This window comes from Podarcis bocagei (genome assembly GCF_964188305.1).
Source record: "Podarcis bocagei genome assembly, chromosome: 7".
Classification (NCBI taxonomy): domain Eukaryota; kingdom Metazoa; phylum Chordata; class Lepidosauria; order Squamata; family Lacertidae; genus Podarcis; species Podarcis bocagei.
The window spans coordinates 23,004,091-23,025,157 of NC_138132.1; the positions used below are offsets into that span (position 1 = coordinate 23,004,091).

The window sequence follows — 21,067 nt, forward strand, 5'->3', positions numbered from 1 at the left end:
GTTGCGGGGCTGATCTTCTGGAATGGTGCAGGAGGAAATCCAGAAAAGGTAAATGTCTTGCCTCGTGTGGCTCTAAATGTTCCCCTGCTACATCCCCAGAAGTAACGATGGCCAAAGGTCAACAGTGGCAGAGCTCTCTGCCAGAAATATAGAAAAGCATCCAAGAAGAGACTTCCCTCTTTGCCCCAGAGATCCACAGTATCCTACAGCCCCTAAGACACCCTCCATAAGTTTAACCTATATATATATATATAGTATATACTCTCTCTCTCTCTCTCTCTCACACACACACACACACACACACTGTATATATTTAATAGAAAATTTCTGTTTTGTTTTTGTTAAAAATTAGCGGAACATGGGTTGACTGAGTTGACATGACCAAGCAGCAATAATGAGAGAGAGCTCTAAGAGACCAGTTTCAAAATTATTTCCTTTATAACTTTTATTTATTATTTTCAAAGATAAAAATGCAGTCACCTTGTCCACATTATGAAGATAAATAATGTAACCAATCCAAAATACCCTGCTGAAGTGATGGGGAATGTTGTCTTTAGTTCTAATAAAAAATAAAAGTTTTATTGCAAAAACAAACTTTGTCAAGGCTGTCAATCTACCTTGTCTAAAATGATAAACAGCAGCTAACTAACACTTCACTATAACTCAGCAGGGAAGGCATGAAAATGGGATAACGTTAAAATAAATTGTAGATGAAAATGTTGCTATCTTGGGTGATGGATTTCCTGAAATAAAGAATGCTTTCAAAAACTGATTGCTACAAAACTAAGCAAAAGTAAAACCTGCAATCGTTCCATCGTCTTGCTTAGTGCAGATGTGGAGACCCTTTGACCCTCCAGATGTTGATGAACTACAACTCCAATCATCCCTGAACATTGACTATGCTTGCCGGGGCTGATGGGAGTTTTAGTTCAGCAACACCTAGAATGCCAAAGCTTTCCCCCACCACTGCCCTAGTGCAATAACCCCATGCAGAAAATGAACTTGTAAAGCTTTGGTTTGTGCAAACTGCAGCTGAATGGCTGAGGAAAAACAGGTTTCAGGAGCTGTCAGTCAGAACGGATTGGCTAGCCTGTGATACGAGCCTCTCACCCGCCATAACAGATAACCAGTACATTTTGATGAGCTTCAAGTTTGAGGAAGCACCTTCACCACTGACAACTGTATCTGGAAATGTCAGGAGAGTTCGTAGTGCTGCCCAGACATTTAGGAAGACGCTGTTCAACTTTGGTATCATCTATGTACTGCAGGACATCTCGTGAGACCAGTAGGGCCTTTCTTTTACACTGCTAGGTTTCGCAATCCTACAGAAGTCACACAACTTGGGAATACAGCACAAGTGACCGGGGTGAGGTGGGGGGTGATGAGTGCCAAAAGCACTCCCAGTCCAGAGCGCTATTTCACCCAGGGCCACCTCTGGTCACAATCCCACACATACTTTTTTGGGATTTGGGCTTACTAGAATACAGTCATACCTCAGGTTACAGACACTTCAGGTTGCGTGTTTTTGAGTTACGGACGCACCAAAACCCGGAAGTACCGCAACGGGTTACTTCCAGGTTTTGGCGCTCACGCATGCGCAGAAGCACTAAATCAAGCTTTGCGCGTGCGCAGAAGCTCCAAATCACATCCTAGATTTGATTGATAGTTGATCTACTGTATTATTACTGTTTAAAGTGAAAGAAAGAGTATGGGTAGTTTGATAGTTAAGCGTGCTGGACTAGGACCTAGCAGACCACAGTTCAAATCTCCACTCAGCCATAAAAACTCACTGGGTGACCTTGGGCCAGTTGCCATCTACCCCACAGGGTTGTTGTAAGGATAAAATAGAGAGGGGGAGAAACTCCCAACTTGAAGGAAAAGGGGGAATATAAATGTAATACATAGATATATTTATAATACAGAGGTACCTCGGGTTACAGACACTTCAGGTTACAGACGCATCAGGTTACAGACTCCACTAACCCAGAAACAGTACCTCAGGTTAAGAACTTTGCTTCAGGATGAGAACAGAAAAAGCGTGGCAGCGGTGTGGCAGCAGCAGGAGGCCCATTAGCTAAAGTGGTGCCTCAGGTTAAGAACAGTTTCAGGTTAAGAACGGACCTCCAGAACGAATTAAGTTCTTAACCCGAGGTACCACTGTACTTTTACTGTAATTCAGCCTTTCTCAACCTGTAGGTGCCCAGATGTTGTTGAACTACAACTCCCATCACCCCTAGCTAGCAAGGCCAGAGCTCAGGGATGATGGGAGTTGTAGTCCAACAACATCTGGGGACCCACAGGTTGAGAACCGCTGCTGTAATTTAATATATATTTTCACAGCTTTGGGGGTCCTTTTGGCCAAACAACACCAAATAATAATTAATCATAACAATAATGTATAGATACAACAGGGAGGAAAACAAAACCGAAGTATTATGTAGGTTTATAAGGCTATGGCTAGCCCTCAGACAGCACAGAGAGAATTTTTCCTCCCTCTCTCATCACACCACAGCTCTCAGTCACTCAATTAAGTTAACTGACAACACATTCAGGATTGACAAAAGAGCACTACTTCAGACAGTGAATAATTAACTTACAGTGATGGCATTACGTTAGATGGCTTTTTTAAAGGACTGGACAGATTCGTGGAGGACAGGTCTCTCAAAAGGACTATGTGCCTCAAGAGTTTATATAGAGCCTCCATATTCACAGGGAGTCTACCTCCAATTACCAGGTGAAAAGGACAAAGGCTAGGGAGTAGGCCTTGGCTTGAAGTCTGCATTGTGAATTCCCATAGGCACTTGACTGGCTGCTGTTGGAAGCAGAAAGCTTGAGCTTCAGAGCCCAAGTCTTTGCCAGGGACTATTAAGAACATGGCATAAGAAGAGTGCTGCTGAATCAGACCAAAGGCCTATCTAGTCACTGAATCTAGTTCTCACAGTGGCCAACAGTGCGCTCCTAGAGAATTTGTAACCCTATGCAACATTCAGCTACTCCTGCAGTTAAATATGGGGCTGGGTTAAGCACTTGCAATGTGTATTTGCATCCCTTTGGTTGATTAAACATCTGGCCTTTTAAAACCCAGGGGAGAGGGTCTCAGTTCTGTAATTAGTTGGCTTAGCTGGGTAAGGCCCTCTGGTGTCACCGAGAAGCTAAACGCCATGCTCTAGTTTGGTCACAGTCTTATACTAAAGCTTTAGATCTGTTTAAGGTGCTTAGGAAACTCTAAGCCATTTTATTGGTACAAGCTGTTTAGCTGATCTGGGGGTTTAAGGTTGGCTTAAGCGGCTTAAAACAGCTTCAGCGCTTAGTCGTGATTTTAAAATGCTAAAATGTGGTCGTGGGACCCTCCGGAAGTGGTTGCCATTGTATGAGGGCTACAGTGGCCTTGATGCATAGGTCCCGATAGCAAACGCAAGTCTCCAAACACTGGCCCTTCTGTAGCCAAAAATGGCACAAGAGGGGAGTGTCAGAAGATTTGAAGGAATCCCAAGATTTGCAAAAGTAACCCCTCCAAAAGAAATTAAAAACAAAACGGGGGGGGGGGAGACCCTAAAAACAGCCTGTGTCCACTGCAAGGAGGGGAAACAGAAATGGAGTATCCTGGAAAGGGCATCTCTCCTTACCCCAAGATGGCAAATGTGGTACCCTGTGCAAAATTACGAGCTTGTGTAGGGAAGTAAGAGACTTTGACTACACAATTATTATTTTCAAGCTTTTAGGATCATTTTTCAGGTGTGCTCCTCTGAAGGGCACTTATGTAATTTTCCCCCGTCCATTTTTAGAAGGTGCATGGATGGATCTTCTGCAGTGATCAAATGTGGTGGCCGCATCCAGCAGCAGAATTCAGGCACAAAGACATTAGATTTGCCAAGGTTGTTTTCTGGGTGTGTGTTTTTTACTTTGTGGGTTAACTCCATCATTTGGATATTGCAACCCTGGCAACAAAATGGGTTTCTTTCTTCCTCTTCCTTGCTTTATTGCAGTATTTATATAGTGCTTCTCACAAGCTTATCAAAGCAGTGCGCAAGTTTGAATGCAAAAATGTGCTCTATGTGGGGTTTCCCTTGTGCTGCCTTGCCTACAAGTTTCAAATGGGAAAAGCAAAGCAAGTTACCCGTATATCCACGCTTAGATTCCACATTATACTCACGGTGGACATGAAACAGATCTTGGATTTAGCAGACCAGATGAGGACCGAAGTAAAGAATTGAACTGGAATGACACCAAGCGGATCCAAAACAGATCGGGCTGCTTCCAAAGGCTACAGAGGCAATACAATTCTTGCAGTGACTGTACACTTCTGGCTGGCACTTGTCACATTCCTACCAGAAGCAAGGCAATTTCATTTCACCCATGCCCCACCACCGCAGTTTTTTATCACTCCTAGTGGCTCTTGCAATAGCGATGAGTAGTCAAAGAAATAATCACACCCAAGCAACAAGGAGCAGGGAATCAAACACTCAATAATTGAAGGCAAAACAAGTTTAGCAAAGCATCTCTAGATCATAGAATCATAGAATCATAGAGTTGGAAGAGACCACAAGGGCCATCGAGTCCAACCCCCTGCCAAGCAGGAAACACCATCAGAGCACTCCTGACATATGGTTGTCAAGCCTCTGCTTAAAGACCTCCAAAGAAGGAGACTCCACCACACTCCTTGGCAGCAAATTCCACTGTCAAACAGCTCTTACTGTCAGGAAGTTCTTCCTAATGTTTAGGTGGAATCTTCTTTCTTGTAGTTTGGATCCATTGCTCCGTGTCCGCTTCTCTGGAGCAGCAGAAAACAACCGATCGATCCATGTCTCAGGCTGGAGACAGAGAAAGGCAAAAGTCCACCAGAGTCTCCTGCACACAAATATGCATGATTGTGGGAGGGTGGGGAAAAAACATTGAAGAAGCCAAGCAGCCTTTAGTAAAGGTAAAGGGACCCCTGACCGTTAGGTCCAGTCGCGGATGACTCTGGGGTTGCGGCGCTCATCTCGCTTTATTGGCCGAGGGAGCCGGCGTACAGCTTCCGGGTCATGTGGCCAGCATGACTAAGCCACTTCTGGTGAACCAGAGCAGTGCACAGAAATGCTGTTTACATTCCCGCTGGAGTGGTCCCTATTTATCTACTTGCACTTTGATGTGCTTTTGAACTGCTAGGTGGGCAGGAGCAGGGACCGAGCAACGGGATTCGAACTGCCGACCTTCTGATAGACAAGCCCTAGGCTCTGTGGTTTAGACCACAGCGCCACCCACCAGCAGCAGCCTTTAACCTAAAGCAATTGCTATAGATAGCTTATTACAGAGGGCATGATATTTTCTAACTCCAACTCTTATCATTAACGAAGTGCAGAGCAGCGGGAGTTCAGATTTTCATTTCAGGTACCAAAAGAAGTATATCAATACCTAAGAATGATGGAGGAAGGATAGGATATTTTTGTGGTGAGAGTTTTCTTTGAAGAGAGAGTGTCTCGCCATGCATGCTACTAGCCCAACACAAATCTACACCAATTGTGCTCTTTAAAAAATAAAGCCTTGACCTCTAATCCTAAAGTGTCCCCAATCTTTGGGCACCTGGGGGCAAATCTCACTTGCCCAGGCAACAAGAGGAGTGGCAATTTGTAAGCCTAGGAGTGAACCCTGTCAATTCAAAAGTATCAATGCCCCTACTGTTCCAAGTACAGTCATAGCGTAGGATGCAGACAGCTGCTGCCCTGCCCTGCCCTCTCTCCTCCTTACTTCTAAATAAAATAGGCCATGAGGCCATGCAACCTCATTGGCCCCTGGAAGGAGAAGTCTGAAGGGTGCACAGAATGGAACCACCTGGTTGAAGCTAAGCAAGTGAGAGTATCAGAAAGCACCTGGATACCAAAATACACCACCTTGAGCACCTGGCAGAAAGGTGGGATATAAATGCAGCTAAAACAAACATCGATATAACCTTTGCAAGCAACTCAGAGAGAAAACATGATGGGCATGCAGGTATGATAAGAGAAATTTGATTTAGGAAAAATATGCATACTGCTACCTTCTAAATTCACACCTTTCAGAATTCTGCAATGCAGTTCTCCACGTGTATAAAAATGCAGATATGTGTGCCTAAAAGTGCATATATTGGAGAAAATAGCACACGGAACTGCATTACATTACGGGAAACGGCATACAGAAGTGCATTATATTAGGGGGAATTGCACAGTAAAAAGTGCTGCTGAATTGGTATGACTTCTTTTAAGAAAATAAATTCCAAACTTATATGGGTATGTACCAAACTGAATTTAAGATTGTGTTGGGGGGGGGAATAAAGAGAGACACAGAAACTAAAACTGATGGATTCACTCATACCTTAGTGACAAGTACACCAACAAAATCCCTAAGCATCCAACAAAAGTAGCATGGAAGAACCCAAGAACTGAAGTAAGAAGCTGCCATATACCAGGTCAGACTATTTATCCATCTAGCCTAGCCCACTTTGACAGATGGTAGCTCTCCAAGGTCTGAGGCAGAGGTCTTTCTCTGTCTCGTCACTGGCTACCAGAGCCTTTCTCAAAATTGACTCTCAACCTGCAAATCATGTGCAGATCTGCCACTGATCTCTTTTCCACCCCCTATAGTGTCCATAGGTCATGTTGCCTTTAAAAATCACCGGAGGTCTAACCATATTTGCCTTTTTCAAATGTTTATAAAATAAGACTTGTCTCCCAACATCCCAACATACATTTTCAAGGGTTGTGGACAAGTTGGTTGATGGCATCTCTGCAGCTTCTGCTGAACACCATAGACAGTGGTGGTGAGCAGGCTCAATGCTGTTTCTCTAGTGATGGGCAAAGAGAAGTCCACATCATGGACAGTCAAGGTCAACTCAGTGCTTACAAGCATTCCCTCTTCTAGATGCCACACAGTCAACTTTGTCCTCGGACCCTTAGGAGAGGCTTCTTAAAATGCAGAGGGATATAGAAGACCCCATCCAGGAGACCAACATTTCCCACTCCCTCCTGTTTTCAGACAATATTACCCCCTAGGAAATCGGCAATCAATTTTCTGCTGTTTTGCTTGGAATTTCTCCAATCTTCCAAAGGAGGTTGTCACTTATCTCATTGGGTCTCACCAGTAAGCATGGATTATGGGAAACTGCAGAGAGAACCTTGTGCTCCTTCCCACCAACCACACTTCCCAGACTGCCTTGAGAACACAAGGTAATGTAGTGTGATTCCCAATGCATTCCAATGGCCAGCAGGGCACAGATTGCCTTCCACCGCTGAAAGCAGCAGGGGTTAAGAAAAACTGGGAAACTCTTGACTACCTCATATTAGCCCCCCACCAACAGCCCCACCACACACCAAAAAGAATTAGAGAAATTTATTCCCCTCCCTTACCCCAATGATTTTCAAGGGAGTTTCGTTTCCTCTTCATGGTTGAAAAGGGTGTTCTTAACAGAGCTTCTACTCCTCCCACCTTCCTTCTCCAAACAGTTCTTAAGACCCAACCCTGTATTACCAGCTTTCCTATTAGACCATTATGATTAGATATTAGATTAATATTATCTGCTCTTTGCAGAGTTAATATCAGTTTCAAAATCTGGGACTTTGGTAGGCAGCCAGCGTTTACAGAACCCAAGAAGATACTCAGACCTCAGAATTAAAGAAGTGTTTCCTTCCCATCACGCTTCTGTTATGTAACACGGTAATAAATACTCAAGATGTACAAAATCACAGCTAGCATTTCCACTCGGCATTGTCAGGGCATGCTTTCACTTTTATGTTAGCGAGTTGCATTCCAACCGAATGAGTTGGAATTTAGTCCCCCCCCCCCAGTTTCCCCTATAAAAACTGACTTTCCGGGAGGTTCCTGAATTGCAGCACCATCCATAACTTTTTCTGTTTTACACATTTGTCCTAATGCACCCCTACCACCCTCAGAAGAAAAAGATTATGGGCGACACTGACAATGGAGCATCCATTTGAAATAGGGGTGGGGAGCTGCTCAGGATTATAATCGGATTATTAATTACACATATTCTACCTTCCTCCAAGGAGCCCAAGGAGAAATACATAAAGTTAAGAGCCAACCAGATGCCCATGGGGAATGTGATGTGAGAGGAACAGCGCTGTTCACACTTGCTTTACCCAGCAATTCAGAGGCATATTGTCTCCTGCAATAGAGTTAGAAAACTGTTCCTCTCACCATATTATCCTCCTTTCTCCTAGGAAATGAGCAGGACCTAACTGTTGATAGGGCCATTGTATACATGACCCATACAGAAACAGAGGAGGCTGTTTGAGGCAGTGGCGTAGCGTGGGGGGTGCAGGGGGGCCGGCCGCAACATCTGGGAGTTAGGGTTAGGGTGCGCAAATCCACGGGTTAGGGGGCGCAAATCCACGGGTTAGGGGGCGCAAATTACTTGCCTTGCCCCGGGTGCTGACAACCCATGCTACGCCATTGGCTTGAGGTGTGATCTAGTGTGAGGAGAAAGGAGAGCCCATCAGTTGTCTAAAGGAGCTGGCCCTACCATTCAGCAGAGTGAGGAAACAGAAGTGTCTGCTGGAGCAGCATCCAGAATCAGGGATGAACTTTTAATTCTAACCACCCAGAACAGTTTAGATAGATAAAACTTTATTCACATTAGCCAATGGCCATAGCAACAGTAAAACATTACAGTATACGCAGAAAAGGAAATTTGATATAAGAGCACAATTTAAAGTCCTGAATCAGCAGTCAGTTAGTGGCCCTCATTCTGATTGCCCCTGCTATGAACCCAGAGCAGTTTTCTGAAGCCTTTTGATGGACCAGAACTTAGGCAGTCATGAGCCATTTGACATCACGCGGTCTCTTCTGGCTAAAGGATGTGACACTTGGCATGCAAGGCTTCCAGTTTAGGCTCTCAGGTTTTGTGGAGCAATAAGACACTTGCAGACTTTCTGACCCAGCAGCGCCGTTGCCAGAAGATGACGGTTGTTTTGCCAAACTCGAAGCCACACACAAGGCAGCTTGTCACTTCGTCAAAGAGTCAGAAAGCAAAATTGCACAACCATGTTCCAAGTTAATGTTTTCCTAATACTTTAGGGAACATGGATGCTTAAGGAGCATCATCAAGCAAAGTCACTGTTATTCTACGAGAGAGAAAAAGAAGAAGCTGGGGCCCACTCTACTGCCAGCTGAAATCAATTGCAAAACTACCGTTGTTTGGTGCTGGACAGAACGCAGAGACTTTGGTTAGAACTTAGCTCTGTGGTAGAGCACATAAAGAACATTCCCGCTTTAATCCCTGGCAGCACCATGTAGGACTGGAAAAGATTCCATGTCTGGAATGCTGGAGAGCTGCTGCCAGTCAGTGTTGACAATACTGAACTAAATGGTCTGACTTGGCATAAGGCAGCTTCCTATATTTCTATGTTCCTAAGCCTACAATATGGTTGAGAATAAATATTCAGCAATTGCACTGAATCACAGGCAAGCCTCCCTTAGCTGGAATGCACAATGTGACGTTTCGCCTGTGATTCAGTGTAATCACTGTACACTGAACCACAAGCAAACCTCCACTTTGTTCGGTTAGACCAGGGTTTCCCAAACTCAGGTCGCCAGCTGTTTAGGGAAATAATGGAAACAATAAAAAAACAAGGAGTGGCTACTCACTCAAGGCTGCACAGATTCTTCCATCATGCTACATAATCACAGCGTTATAAACAGCAAAACACAGCATCCTGTGAAGTTTTCATTATTGTTGTTGTTGTTTTTGTTTGCTACCTGTTTCAGGCCCTTAAGGATGTTGAGGCGGGTTCAGCATATGTGGACTGTTTGTGTGGAAATTGCAGAAGCTAAAGATGCCACTAGCTTTTAGTGGCAAGGACTTCATAGCTAGATTGTACCTTCCCAGAGCTACTGAAACAAAATAAATTATGTAAAATAAATACAAGCCAATGCACGAATTGTACATGTCACAACAATTTGTGAGACAGAATTTGAGTTACTTTGGAAAGGAATTTATCTGCTTCACTATGGATTACATTTTACATCCTTACAACAAATTCTGTGAGGTGGGTTCAGCAAGGGAGGAGACCAACTGACCCAAGGCCACCCACTTCATTGCTGACTTGGTATTTGAACTTGGGTCTCTCTGGTCCTAGGTCCTCATCAGACACTCTCAGCACTACTACTCCAGCCTTCCACAAACTGCTGCCCTCCAAATATTTTGGACTACAATTCGCATTAGCACCGGCTGGCTGGTGCTGATGGGAGCTCACAGCAAACCAAAATGGTGGCCATGCTCTCACAGTTAAAAGAATGGGAAGTTGGTCTCCCATATTTTGGTTTCAAAGTGTTGGAGGGTATGATACCATTGTACAAAACCCCTGGGCATAGCAGTGATAAAATAACACCAATGCATACAAGAGCACGGTGCAGTTACCTTTTGCAGATAACTGAAACTTTATGGCACCAAGCATAGCAAAAAAAAGCGTACTGTCCCCAATTCCATCCTCTCCTGGTGGACCAAGAGAGTCTCCTGGAACACTAGGCTAATGGCAAAAGAGCCACCATGTCTTCCATTGCCATGGCAATGATGGGCCTCAGCCAAGTCAGCAGAAGGAACAGCACAGCCATGTTACCATGGCAATGCCAGCCATGTTCCTACAGGAAACTGGAGAGGAGGACAGGAAGTGGGAGGATGCAAGGCTTGCCTGCAGGTATTTAAAGGCAGGCAAGCCAAGACGGAAGACAACTCCAATATGGCTCCTGGTGGGCTCTGCAGCACAGAGCTCATATGATACAATACACCTAAAGCACTATTATATATATTTAACAGCCACGGCTTCCCCCAAAGAATCCTGGGAACTGTAGTTAGTTAAAGGTTCCGAGAGTTATTAGGAGATTCCCAATTCCCCTTCACAGAGCTACAATTCTCAAAGTGGTTTAACAACCAGTCCTCTTTCCTGGGGAGCTCTGGGAACTGTAGCTCTGTGAGGGGAATAGGGGTCTCCTGACAACTTTCAGCACCCTTAACAAATTACAATTCCCGGGATTCTGTGTGGGAAGCAGTGGCGTAACGTGGGTTGTCAGCACCCGGGGCAAGGCAAGTAATTTGCGCCCCCTAACCCGTGGATTTGCGCACCCTAACCCTAACCCCCAGATGTTGCGCCCGGTGCGGCCGGCCCCCCCTGCACCCCCACACTATGCCACTGGTGGGAAGCCATGACTCTTTTAAGCATATGGTGTGGATGGATGGAGAGAGAGTGAGAGAATGAGAGAGAGGGGGGGGGAGAAATGGGTGACTCAACCCCCGCCTATCTAGGGGCCGAAACTTAGAAACACAAAGCTGTGACTCAAACATATTAATGTGTGTAGAGCAACTAATTGTCCCATATTAAGAATGGGGACATACAGTGGTACCTGGGGTTACATATGCTTCAGGTTACACACGCTTCAGGTTACAGACTCCGCTAACCCAGAAATAGTACCTCAGGTTAAGAACTTTGCTTCAGGATGAGAACAGAAATCGTGCTCTGGCGGCGCAGCGGCAGCAGGAGGCCCCATTAGCTAAAGTGGTGCTTCAGGTTAAGAACAGTTTCAGGTTAAGAACGAACCTCCGGAACGAATTAAGTACTTAACACAAGGTACCACTGTATACAGTTCCTTTTGGCGAAACTAAGAAGTTATTTTAAAATGATAATATTCCCCTGAAGAAGTACAGTTGCAGTTCAGAATTCAGGCGTGGGAGTCACTGAACACAGCTGACATCAGAACAATTTCATTGACCTTATTACCTCGTGATCTGAATGGTTAGCAACTTGCCCTTCAACTCATGGAATGACAGCAGTACCAATTACACAACTATTGGCTATAAAAAATGCAAGGGGGCAGCTCATCCTGGATGCAAGAGTCTCCATTTATGCATTCATAATACTGTATGCATATACCGTATTTTCCCGTCTATAAGACACCCCCATGTATAAGACGCCCCCTATTTTGGGGGACTCAGATTTAAGAAAATGGGGAGAGATGGCCCTGTGTATAAGATGCCCCCTAATTTTTTATATTATTTTTTAGGGGGGAAACCTAGTCTTATATACAAAAAAATACAGTAGTTGCTTTCACCGTGGCTAGTAACCATTGTGATGTTGTTGTTGTTTTGCTATGCTATTATGAAACTTACTATGCTATTGTTTTGCTTTATTGTTATGAAATTGACTTTGTTGTGTTTATTTGAAATACATCCCTGTTTCTTTGTTGCAAGCCGCTTTGAGCATGGATTTTTTTTGGGGGGGTAGAAAATCGACACACACAAAACAGTTAAATGGGTGGATACTTGCTCATGTATTTTATTTTTTTAAAGTAATATTTATTAGTTTTCCAACAAATTGAACACAACACTACAAAAAACCAAAAAAGAAAAAACATACAATAATACAATACAATACAAAGAAAAAAGAAAAAAACTGCAAAACGCTAACATACAACTAACAAAACAAAACAAAAACCATTTAAAACACAGTCCAATTTCAATATCTTATCTTTCTTTCACTAATTTCCACGACCTCCTCACACCTCCCTTTTGTATTCCACTTCTATTAATTGTTTCAGCAATTCCTTTCCATCTTCCTCTGTTTTCTATCCTATAATTGTCTTAACACAGTCTAACCTTATTTTTCCCTTTAATGCTCTAATAATCTATTTATACTTAATTCCTTATAACATTTCTACTAAAGCCATATAACTTCATTCCAACAACTTTCTAACATTCATTAATTTTACAGTATTTCTGTAAATAGTCTTTAAACTTTTTCCAGTCTTCTTCCACCGACTCTTCTCCCTGGTCTCGGATTCTGCCAGTCATTTCCGCCAATTCCATGTAGTCCATCAACTTCATCTGCCATTCTTCCCTGATACTTGCTCATGTAAATGTCCCTGGCCAGAGTTCTGCACCACCCAGCGCACACATCATCACAATGGATCAGAAAATCTACAAATACCAGTACAGTGGTAACTCAGGTTAAGTACTTAATTCGTTCCGGATGTCCATACTTAACCTGAAACTGTTCTTAACCTGAAGCACCACTTTAGCTAATGGGGCCTCCTGCTGCCGCCGCACCACCAGAGCCCAACTTCTGTTCTCATCCTGAAGCAAAGTTCTTAACCCGAGGTAGTATTTCTGGGTTAGCAGAGTCTGTAACCTGAAGCGTATGTAACCTGAAGCATATGTAACCCGAGGTACCACTGTAACTGTAGAGGCAGGTTGCACTGCAAGAAGACCCAATGGGTTTCATGCTGGATCCAACTCCTTGTGAGGGCTATACTCAACAAAAGGAACAAACAACAAAAGGAACAAATTTAAACTATGCAATACAACCTTTTTTTAAAGGCATCTTTAATGACTCTGGTGTTAACCAACATCAAATGTTTCCCCTGCTGAAGACCCAAATGCTGGCAGCTAGACTGTGACCTTCTACCAAATGTGGTTTTACACTCTGTTACTAAGCATGTGATAAATTTGCCTAGATTAGGGATGGGGGAACTTGGTGTCTCACAACACCTGCAAGGCCAAAACTCCCATCAGGCTCAGCCAGAAGGGCCAATGGCAAGGGGTGGCACGACTCACAGTCCAAAACCTGGAGGGTCACATGATCCACATCCCCGGCCTACTCCTTGTTTACCAAGCGTAATGAACACCTCGGCAGAGACAATAGGCTCAGATGACTTTTATATGAAGACGCAGGTTAGGACGACAATAAGCCTATATTTGTTTTGTTAAAAGCACCTTTGGGGACATTCGTTTTGCCAGCAGAATACAGTGGTACCTCGGGTTAAGTACTTAATTCGTTCCGGAGGTCTGTTCTTAACCTGAAACTGTTCTTAACCTGAAGCACCACTTTAGCTAATGGGGCCTCCTGCTGCCGCCTGCTGTTCTCATCCTGAAGCAAAGTTCTTAACCTGAGGTACTATTTCTGGGTTAGCGGAGTCTGTAACCTGAAGCATCTGTAACCTGAAGTGTATGTAACCCGAGGTACCACTGTATATCCCCTGTCGATCACAGTCATGTGAGTGGTAAACCCCAACAGGAAATGGTTAACTGATGAGAAAAAGGCAAGCCCCTTTTTCCTCTTGTATGGAGTTCTCATTAATCCAATACAGTATAAGGTAGCACTTGCTTACATTGCATCTGCCTCTCTGTTGTTATGTAATAACTGGGCCAATTACCACCCAACAATCGACTTGCCAGATTGTGCACTCGGGTGCCCTTTTTTTCCCTTTTTTTTGCCTCCAACTGAGAACAGCCCTCTGCAGTCACTGCTGCAATCACAGCTTTGCAGTTCCCTTGAAACCCAGCAGGGAAAAAGGAAGGTGGGGGGGGGGAGGAATCTCGTGCATGGGTAAAGATAGGCAGTCAAGCAGGTACTGCATGAGGCTGGTGGATAAAGGTTGCCATCTCCTTCTGCAGGGCTTTTAGGAGCATCTTCCCACAGGGCAAGATCCTGGAAATCGACCCCGGTTGAATGCAAAGCCCAAATGTCTGAATGCTGCTGAGATGTCTCTTGATATGATCATATCCAGCAGCTTTGGTGGTGGGTCAATTGGGGGGGGGGGAGAGACACAGGGGTCCCCGGACAGAGATAGGGCATAAACACAAGAGTCAGACACTGGTGCAATACACTGAAGCCAAGGCCGCACATCTGCGCTCAGCAACCCAAATACAACCAGCAGGAGGGAAACACTTCCTCTGTGGTCAGTCATTTGCACTCAACTCATGGGGGGCTGCAGGGAGAGGAGCTTACAGCGCCATCCTACCCATGCCTACTCAGAAGTAAGCCCCAATGCATTCAGTGGGGTTTGCTCCAGGTAAACCTTAGCCTTCCACCACCGGACTAGCAGCTGCCCACCCTTCCTGACAGCAAGAGACACAACCACATAACTCAGAGACCTCCTTTGGACCCACTGGCAAAATAAACGAAGCCTGGCTACACCAAGCAGAGGAGCAGCGCATCCACAACAAGGCTCCTTGATCAGATAGATCACTGCAGCAGCGGAGGGTAGCAGGCTCCTGGCAACATTTCCCAACAAGCACAAGGCGAAAGGCACCGCCAGCCTCTCTGCACGCAAGCGGTATGCAAGGGGAAAAACTGCACATATTTGCAAGTGAAGCTGCATAGGGAGGCCTGGTCACTTTGCAACTTGGTGCGCCTCACTTCTCTGGCTCCTTCTCTCCCCCCCCCCTCTTTTTTTTTTTTTTTTTTTTGCAAGATCATTCGCCCACCTGAGACTTGTTTTTGGCCGTCCTGTGGCCAGCAAGCCTCCTCAAACATTCCCTCAACACACACACACCCCGCTGCCCTCCCCGGCGCACGCTCCAACCCCCTATAGACCACCGACATCAACACCACCTTTGCGCAGGCCTTCCTGGGCGCAAGGCGCGGAGAGGGTTAACAGCCGCCGATTGACACCGCAAGAGGTTACTTCAGGCACCCAGGCATCAGCCCTGCAAGAGGAGCCACCTCGCAGGCTCAAACCCACCCAGGGGAGACACACACACACAAACACACACTTGACAACAGTCCCGAAAGGCAGCGAGGAGCGTCCTGTTAAAATAAATAAATATAAAGGAAGAAAAGCAACCTGACACCTCTTCAGAAGCCCAGGCAAAATGGAATCTGCTGCTGCTGCTGCTGCCTCCCTCCACCAGCGAGGAACAGCGGCTGCGGCAGCAACAGCAACAGTCAAAACACACACAACGGCACGAGGGGGCAGCGAGATAAATGGGCGAAACACCATCGCCTTACCTTGGCTGTCTGGCTGCAAGCAGAGCCCGGTCCCCTCCACTTTCGCGATTCTCACGATGCTGGCAATTTCCTGAGAGGCTCTGCAGCCTCGCTCTCCCCTCCTGGAGGAAGCGTTCCGCTGAGCTGCCGGGTAGCTTATTTCCTATTCTTTTTAATAACACCTGTTTCAAAAAGAGGTGGTGGTGTGGGGAGAGGGAGGGAGGGAGGGAGGATCGGGGATGGGGATTATTATGTCATGTTGCTGGGAGAAGAAGGCGCGCGATGTTTTCCTTCTCCGAGGGAGGAAGGGGGAAGGCAGGTCGTCCCCCCCAACCCTGCCCTGATGGTTTGTAGCTCAGCTTCAAAACAAAATCAATGTGGGAAAGAGAGAGGAGGGGGGGGAGAGGAGAAAAAGAAGAAGGGGGGGACCACAACACCCTAGGCAAGCTTAATCATGGGAGATTGTGCAGTTTGTGAGCATGCTCCAGCCGGAACCAATCCTCCTCTGTTATTCTTCGGAATAAAAATAATCCACGCTGGAGAAGAAGGAGAAGAAGCCCACGCGGAAGCTTCTTCCTGCCGCCTCTGGACAGCGAGGAATAAATTCCGCCCGGAGAAGCCGCATCACAATCGGAATTGCTGCTTGCTTTCCTTTGCCTCCTCTGCTTCTAAGAGGCAAAACAGCCGAGCTTCTCCGTCTATCTCCGCGGCGGTGGCTTTTTCATTTTTTTTCTCTCCTTCCCCCACCCCGCGGCTATCTCTAGGCCTTTTGGAAAGAGGTTTGAACCTTTTAAAGATACAGTACACCGATTAGCCTTTTAAGGGAGGCCGGCGGAGGTGGAGGGTGTCGGGTCTTTTAGTGGAGAGGGAGGGGGGCCTGGCTGGCTGGCTGGCTGGCCTAAAATACCCAAGCAAGTGCCACGCCACTGAGCGCCAGAAGCGGGCACCGTGGGTGGCGAGGGGAGGAGCCGGGGAAGCGAATGCGTTACTTTCTCCTTCTTTTGCAGCCGTCTCGAAGACTTTCCACTCATGTCCTACTTGGAAGTAAGCTCCCTTTGCATTTGATGCAAGTTCCTTATTATTATTGAAAACAAAACACCAAACCCTCAGCAGTCGAGCCCTCTGGATATTTATCAATGGAAGTGTACTGTACTTCAAAGCAGAAGGAGGCGACAAACCTTCACATCCGCTTCCTTGGGAGCAAACCCCGCTCAACTCAATGGGGCTTGGTTCCAAAGTAAGGCATGCACACGATTGCCCTGGTGGTAGCGCACTTCCTCCAGTGCAAGGCTCAGGCTGCGATCCCTCAGCGTGTTCATTTACAAAACAAAAGCAAAAGGCCGATCCCTACGCCTGATCTCTCGGAAGGAAGCCCCGCTGTATTCAAAGGGTCCAGTCCAACTTCATGGCGCAACCAGGCTGCGCATTGACTGAAGAATAATGTCCATTGAGCAAACTAGTGGGGATTTGCTTATGCATAAGCTCTCATAGAATTGCGCTTGTATCTCTTTTGGCTTGGCCACAGAATTTTTTCATGCGTTTACACGTATTACGCTTAACTAGGGGGTAAGTTTTCCTGAACACAATGGAGCTTACTTGCGAGTAAATATACATAGCCTTGCACTACAAGGCTGAAATGCGCATTTACCTGGTAGTTAAGTTCCGTGGAGTGCAGTGGGGTTTACGATCCTAGTAACCACGCAGGTGATTGCTTCGCAATTGAGTTGCCTTACAGCACAGTTCAACGGGGCTTACTCCAAAGTAGCCGTGCATCGGATTGCCGTTTTACTCCTGAGTGAATTCAATAGGACTTTGTCTGAGTAGGCATGGCTAGGCTTGCGCTGTTTAAGAACTGTATCACCCAGCTGCTGGTGTTATCCTCAGTCGCCTCCTATTGGTATGCGGCCCTACAACACAATCCTGTACGTGTAACAAGAGCCAATACTTGTCTACGCAGAAGTAAATCCTAATGACTTTAATGGAACTTGCTCTCTGCTAAGTGTACGTAAAATTGCAGCATTAATCGGCACTCACACGAAAAGAACTATACCCACCGCACATTTAAAGCATATTTCTGCCCCACCCCAAGAATCTTGGGAAACCAACACACAAGATTACTTCCGTCGTGTCCACACACCCATTTTCATTGTGTGGGGGGCAATTAAAATGACCGCTGCAGTCTAACCACCCACCCACTTGGTTTAGGTTCATTTCTTGTTGCAAACCGACCACCCTACTCAAGGACAACTTACCCTGTCAAAAGGAGGCGGAGGTGCTTTTTGAGAGGATTTCCCCCTTTCTCTTCCCCCCGCCTCTCCAAATTTGGCTACCAGAACCAACATCAGCCGCCAAGCCACCCGTCGCGATCCAAACCGATGCGCCAGCTGGGTCCACTTTTTATTGTTAGGATGGTTAGTGGAGCAGCGCGCGCTTTGCGCTCGGATCTCCGCCTCTGTACTGTTCAGCAACCCTAATGACGTCCCGGGAAGAAGCCACGAAGCCCCTGTGCCGCCCGAGGCGCCTTAAGGAACTCGGACGAAGACCTGAGCTGCTCTCTGGGCACGGGCTCCGACGCCTCCCTAGGGCCGCTCCATCTTTCTCTTCCGGCGCCACACGTCGAGCCGCCGACCCACCACCGGACCGGACTCATCCCACAAACGCCCAATCTTTCGCGGGTAGCTGGGTGGGTGTATCCCTCAATCCTAGGCCTCCCCAGCAATCCTTAGGCTTCGGACCTAGTTTCGAGCCCCAGGAGACAGGGAGGGGATGGGCCTCCGGAGCACGTGCAGAGTGCACCGGCCACGCCAGAGCTTTCTCGGAGCCCTCGAGGAGCACTAAGCGGTGGTTTGGAGACAGTTTTCCAACAGCACCAAAACTCAGCCCTGGAGAGTGACCACATCTAATTGGGGTTGGTGGGCGTCTGCTGAGCCCGTTGACCGCAGCAGGTGGGCGGGAGCTCCATAGAGAACTTGGAGACCTGTTCAGAATCTGTTTTCAAATTCGAGGTAGCTTCCGGGCATGTGCAGAATGCATTATACAGCCGCGGGGAGCGTTTTTCCCAAGGCCCTCTTCATAGGAGTTGAGCCCTGGGTGTCCTCTCTCTCTTCTTGCTTCCCTCCTCCCTCCCTCCCTCCCTCCCTACTTGCCCGTCTCTCTCTCTCTTTTTTTTCTTTCAGCAGGACGAAATTATCATATTCCGTGTCTCGCTGCTCCGGCGATCGCCAATTGGCTGCGGGATTGCAGCCGGAAATGTCAACAGCCTCTGCTCGGCTGTCTACAGCGGCAGCGCGCCTGAGCTCAGCAAAATCTTGGCACCGACGGCTGCCGTTCCTCCTCTCTCCCCTGGGTTCGCGCGCTCTCGCTCTCGTCCACCCAGTGTCAGGTCACTGTGTCAATCCAGGTGAGAGAACCTTCATCAAAAAGGGGTTTAGCATTGGCCAACGCCTCGGGGAAAAAGGGAAAGTGCCACCAAGGCTTTCCCTAACCATCTCCAGACTCTGGTTGGGAATCTGCTGCTCTGATCGTCCAAGCGAGGAAGGAAGAGAAGAACACAAGGCCTCTGGTCCCCAAGGAAGGAGAGACGTTTCAGTGATAAGATTTCTTACCCGCCCTTTGCTTTGGGTTGCAAGAATATAATCTACAGTGAGAAAACATAATATGAAATGATGCAACAATATACAGAGGGTTTTATTTTTATTTTTTTGAACTATTAAGCAGTTTATAAATTGTAGAAGTTTTTGATTTAAAAAATACAAAGCAGTTTATAAATCATAGAAATGTGGAGTTGGAAGGGACCCCAGGGGTCATCTAGTCCAGCCCCCCCCCCAAAATGTGGGAATCATGGCTAAAGAATTCCTGAAAGATGAGCATCCAACCTCTGTTTAAAAACCTTCAGTGAAGAAGAGTCCACAACCTTTTGATGGAGTTCGTTCCGCTGTCAAAAAGCTCTTTCTCTTAAAATGCAAAGAATTTTAGGATGATTTAAATCATTTTTTAAAAAATAACAACAGAGAAGCATACAAGAATAAAAAGCAAAATCATTCTAAATGGAACAGAAGAAAATAAACTCAGCAATAGAGGCGGGGGGGTCTCACAAAAGAACATAGCTTAAACTATAGCTCAGTCGGTAGAGCATGAGACTCTTAATCTCAGAGTCATCCATGGGTTCAAGCCTCACACTGGGCAAAAGTATACCTGCATTGCAGGGGGTTGGACTAGATGACCCTCGTGGTCCCTTCCAGCTCTATGCTTCTCTGATTCTATGAAACTGTCAAAGGCCAGGGTAAAGTGGTGTGTCTTCAGCATAGGCAGAAGCTATGGAATGAAGATGCCAGATGCATCCCTGTGCAGGAGGGAATTCCACACTTTAGGGGCTGCCACAGAGAAAACCCTTTCATGAGACATTTTGTGGGTAGTAGAATGGCCAAGAGAGGCCTCTTTGCCGATCTTAACACTTGAGAAGGTCCATAGAAATGGAGAGTGACTTTCAGATATTTGTGGTATAACTTGTTTAGTGCCATAGGCATGCGTATGAGCAGGGCAAGTGATTGCCCTTCCTGGGTGAACTGTAATTCCCAGGTTCCCAGGTTCCGTTTGGGGCAGGAAGCGATAGGTTTCTTGCATTGGTAGAACCTGAGATATCATAGAATCGTGGAATTGTAGATTTGGAAGGAACCACCCGGGTCATCTAGTCCAACGACCTGCAACGCAGGAATCATTTGCCCAATGTGGGGCTTAAACCCACAACCTTGAGATTCGGAGTCTCATGCTCCATCAACTGAGCTGTGAGACAAAATGTGTAGGCACTGATTGATTGTTTGTGAAAAATCATTGTCTAAAAACCCCCTGAAAGAGCTATCCAGGACTTTAAAATATTTAGAGCAGAGGTCAGGAATAGCCTGGATTTTCTCTTTCCTGCCAGACCAGCTTGCTTTTATCAGATTTCACAAAAACACAAGAATTTAGGCTATGTCAGACTATCTCTACTCAGGGTGAATCTGCAGGATCTTCTGCCTTGCTGCATGAGACCTTTCACTAAAGATCCCAGGGCTTCAACCTGGAGGCCTCTGCTACAGAGATGAGGTTTTTGTTTCTTTGTTTCCATCTTTTAGGGCAGGAGTGGAGAATCTTTTTTGGCTCAGCAGGCCAGATCCTTATCAGGTCAACTTTCATAGGCCGAATTTGATGGGTGGGTGAGACCACCCACCTGTCAATCTATCACCTGACATCACAATGACACTAGGTGATTGGGAGCTTGGAAGTTCCAGAGTTGGTGAGTTATTACTACCAGTTCTCCAGATTGAACTCAGCTTAGTCAGTAGAGCACATCACTCTTA

At 46.2% G+C, this 21,067-nt stretch overlaps 1 protein-coding gene and 1 long non-coding RNA gene across 2 annotated transcripts in view; one reads left to right on the top strand and one right to left on the bottom strand.

The window, feature by feature from the left end:
* HIVEP3 (HIVEP zinc finger 3) overlaps positions 1-15,890 on the bottom strand; it is a 259,289-nt gene extending 243,399 nt beyond the window's left edge. The window contains exon 1 of the mRNA XM_081201849.1: positions 15,753-15,890. The gene's annotated coding sequence lies outside the window, so the exon portion shown is untranslated. The remainder of the gene's footprint in view (positions 1-15,752) is intronic.
* Positions 15,777-19,405, top strand: LOC308591362. Its single transcript, XR_014010142.1, has 2 exons — positions 15,777-15,882; positions 16,739-19,405. It is a non-coding gene; the product is annotated as an uncharacterized lncRNA (long non-coding RNA).
* Positions 19,406-21,067: the final 1,662 nt, after the last annotated feature.